Source organism: Oncorhynchus masou, unplaced genomic scaffold, assembly GCF_036934945.1.
Source record: "Oncorhynchus masou masou isolate Uvic2021 unplaced genomic scaffold, UVic_Omas_1.1 unplaced_scaffold_459, whole genome shotgun sequence".
Classification (NCBI taxonomy): Eukaryota; Metazoa; Chordata; class Actinopteri; order Salmoniformes; family Salmonidae; genus Oncorhynchus; species Oncorhynchus masou.
The window spans coordinates 609,681-614,341 of record NW_027010985.1 but is presented as its reverse complement, the minus strand read 5'-3'; positions in this window follow the sequence as shown (position 1 = coordinate 614,341).

Genomic DNA, 4,661 nt, shown 5'->3' with positions numbered 1-4,661 from the left:
TAATGTGCCCCTCCATTAGTTAGCAGTAATGTGCATATTATCCCCCCATTAGTTAGCAGTAATGTCCATATTATCCCCCCATTAGTTAGCAGTAATGTGCATATTATCCCCCCATTAGTTAGCAGTAATGTGCATATTATCCCCCCATTAGTTAGCAGTAATGTCCATATTATCCCCCCATTAGTTAGCAGTAATGTCCATATTATCCCCCCATTAGTTAGCAGTAATGTGCATATTATCCCCCATTAGTTAGCAGTAATGTGCATATTATCCCCCCATTAGTAAGCAGTAATGTGCATATTATCCCCCCATTAGTAAGCAGTAATGTGCATATTAACCCCCCATTATTTAGCAGTAATGTGCATATTATCCCCCCATTAGTTAGCAGTAATGTCCCCCCCATTAGTTAGCAGTAATGTGCATATTATCCCCCCATTAGTAAGCAGTAATGTGCATATTATCCCCCCATTAGTTAGCAGTAATGTGCATATTATCCCCCCATTAGTTAGCAGTAATGTGCATATTATCCCCCCATTAGTTAGCAGTAATGTGCATATTATCCCCCCATTAGTTAGCAGTAATGTGCCCCTCCCCATTAGTTAGCAGTAATGTGCATATTATCCCCCCATTAGTTAGCAGTAATGTCCATATTATCACCCCATTAGTTAGCAGTAATGTGTATATTATCACCCCATTAGTTAGCAGTAATGTGCATATTATCTCCCCATTAGTTAGCAGTAATGTCCATATTATCCCCCCATTAGTTAGCAGTAATGTGCCCCCCCATTAGTAAGCAGTAATGTGCCCCCCCATTAGTTAGCAGTAATGTGCATATTATCCCCCCATTAGTAAGCAGTAATGTGCATATTATCCCCCCATTAGTTAGCAGTAATGTGCATATTATCCCCCCATTAGTTAGCAGTAATGTCCCCCCCATTAGTTAACAGTAATGTGCATATTATCCCCCCATTAGTTAGCAGTAATGTGCATATTATCCCCCCATTAGTTAGCAGTAATGTGCATATTATCCCCCCATTAGTTAGCAGTAATGTGCATATTATCCCCCCATTAGTTAGCAGTAATGTGCCCCTCCCCATTAGTTAGCAGTAATGTGCATATTATCCCCCCATTAGTTAGCAGTAATGTCCATATTATCACCCCATTAGTTAGCAGTAATGTGCATATTATCCCCCCATTAGTTAGCAGTAATGTGCATATTATCCCCCCATTAGTTAGCAGTAATGTGTATATTATCACCCCATTAGTTAGCAGTAATGTGCATATTATCTCCCCATTAGTTAGCAGTAATGTCCATATTATCCCCCCATTAGTTAGCAGTAATGTGTATATTATCCCCCCATTAGTAACAGTAATGTGCATATTATCCCCCCATTAGTTAACAGTAATGTGCATATTATCCCCCCATTAGTTAGCAGTAATGTGCCCCTCCCCATTAGTTAGCAGTAATGTGCATATTATCCCCCCATTAGTTAGCAGTAATGTGCATATTATCCCCCCATTAGTTAGCAGTAATGTGCATATTATCCCCCCATTAGTTAGCAGTAATGTGCATATTATCCCCCCATTAGTTAGCAGTAATGTGCATATTATCCCCCCATTAGTTAGCAGTAATGTGCCCCCCCCATTAGTTAGCAGTAATGTGCCCCCCCCCCATTAGTTAGCAGTAATGTGCCCCTCCCCATTAGTTAGCAGTAATGTGCCCCCCATTAGTTAGCAGTAATGTGCATATTATCCCCCATTAGTTAGCAGTAATGTGCATATTATCCCCCCATTAGTTAGCAGTAATGTGCATATTATCCCCCCATTAGTTAGCAGTAATGTGCATATTATCCCCCCATTAGTTAGCAGTAATGTGCCCCTCCCCATTAGTTAGCAGTAATGTGCCCCTCCCCATTAGTTAGCAGTAATGTGCCCCCCCATTAGTTAGCAGTAATGTGCATATTATCCCCCCATTAGTTAGCAGTAATGTGCATATTATCCCCCTCCATTAGTTAGCAGTAATGTGCATATTATCCCCCCATTAGTTAGCAGTAATGTGCCCCCCATTAGTAAGCAGTAATGTGCCCCTCCCCATTAGTTAGCAGTAATGTGCCCCCCCCATTAGTAAGCAGTAATGTGCCCCTCCCCATTAGTAAGCAGTAATGTGCATATTATCCCCCTCCATTAGTTAGCAGTAATGTGCATATTATCCCCCCATTAGTTAGCAGTAATGTGCCCCTCCCCATTAGTTAGCAGTAATGTGCATATTATCCCCCCATTAGTTAGCAGTAATGTGCATATTATCCCCCCATTAGTTAGCAGTAATGTGCATATTATCCCCCCATTAGTTAGCAGTAATGTGCATATTATCCCCCCATTAGTTAGCAGTAATGTGCCCATCCCCATTAGTTAGCAGTAATGTGTATATTATCCCCCCATTATTTAGCAGTAATGTGCATATTATCCCCCCATTAGTTAGCAGTAATGTGCATATTATCCCCCCATTAGTAAGCAGTAATGTGCATATTATCCCCCCATTAGTAAGCAGTAATGTGCATATTATCCCCCCATTAGTTAGCAGTAATGTGCATATTATCCCCCCATTAGTTAGCAGTAATGTGCATATTATCCCCCCATTAGTTAGCAGTAATGTGCATATTATCCCCCCATTAGTAAGCAGTAATGTGCATATTATCCCCCCATTAGTTAGCAGTAATGTGCATATTATCCCCCCATTAGTTAGCAGTAATGTGCATATTATCCCCCATTAGTTAGCAGTAATGTGCATATTATCCCCCCATTAGTAAGCAGTAATGTGCATATTATCCCCCCATTAGTAAGCAGTAATGTGCATATTATCCCCCCATTAGTTAGCAGTAATGTGCATATTATCCCCCCATTAGTTAGCAGTAATGTGCCCCTCCCCATTAGTTAGCAGTAATGTGCCCCTCCCCATTAGTTAGCAGTAATGTGCCCCTCCCCATTAGTTAGCAGTAATGTGCCCCTCCCCATTAGTTAGCAGTAATGTGCATATTATCCCCCCATTAGTAAGCAGTAATGTGCATATTATCCCCCCATTAGTTAGCAGTAATGTGCCCCTCCCCATTAGTTAGCAGTAATGTGCCCCCCATTATTTAGCAGTAATGTGCATATTATCCCCCCATTAGTTAGCAGTAATGTCCATATTATCCCCCCATTAGTTAACAGTAATGTGCATATTATCCCCCCATTAGTTAACAGTAATGTGCATATTATCCCCCCATTAGTTAACAGTAATGTGCATATTATCCCCCCATTAGTTAGCAGTAATGTGCCCCTCCCCATTAGTTAGCAGTAATGTCCATATTATCCCCCATTAGTTAGCAGTAATGTGCATATTATCCCCCCATTAGTTAGCAGTAATGTGCATATTATCCCCCATTAGTTAGCAGTAATGTGCATATTATCCCCCCATTAGTTAGCAGTAATGTGCCCCTCCCCATTAGTAAGCAGTAATGTGCATATTATCCCCCCATTAGTTAGCAGTAATGTCCATATTATCCCCTCATTAGTTAGCAGTAATGTGCATATTATCCCCCCATTAGTTAACAGTAATGTGAATATTATCCCCCCATTAGTTAGCAGTAATGTGCATATTATCCCCCCATTAGTTAGCAGTAATGTGCATATTATCCCCCCATTAGTTAGCAGTAATGTGCATATTATCCCCCCATTAGTTAGCAGTAATGTGCCCCCCCATTAGTTAACAGTAATGTGCATATTATCCCCCCATTAGTTAGCAGTAATGTGCATATTATCCCCCCATTAGTTAGCAGTAATGTGCCCCCCATTAGTTAACAGTAATGTGCATATTATCCCCCCATTAGTTAGCAGTAATGTGCATATTATCCCCCCATTAGTTAGCAGTAATGTGCATATTATCCCCCCATTAGTTAGCAGTAATGTGCATATTATCCCCCCATTAGTTAGCAGTAATGTGCATATTATCCCCCCCATTAGTTAGCAGTAATGTGCCCCCCCCATTAGTTAGCAGTAATGTGCCCCCCCCCCATTAGTTAGCAGTAATGTGCCCCTCCCCATTAGTTAGCAGTAATGTGCCCCCCATTAGTTAGCAGTAATGTGCATATTATCCCCCCATTAGTTAGCAGTAATGTGCATATTATCCCCCCCATTAGTTAGCAGTAATGTGCATAATGTGCATATTATCCCCCATTAGTTAGCAGTAATGTGCATATTATCCCCCCATTAGTTAGCAGTAATGTGCCCCTCCCCATTAGTTAGCAGTAATGTGCCCCTCCCCATTAGTTAGCAGTAATGTGCCCCCCCATTAGTTAGCAGTAATGTGCATATTATCCCCCCATTAGTTAGCAGTAATGTGCATATTATCCCCCTCCATTAGTTAGCAGTAATGTGCATATTATCCCCCCATTAGTTAGCAGTAATGTGCCCCCCCATTAGTAAGCAGTAATGTGCCCCTCCCCATTAGTTAGCAGTAATGTGCCCCTCCCCATTAGTAAGCAGTAATGTGCATATTATCCCCCTCCATTAGTTAGCAGTAATGTGCATATTATCCCCCCATTAGTTAGCAGTAATGTGCCCCTCCCCATTAGTTAGCAGTAATGTACCCCCCCCATTAGTTAGCAGTAATGTGATCAACATCA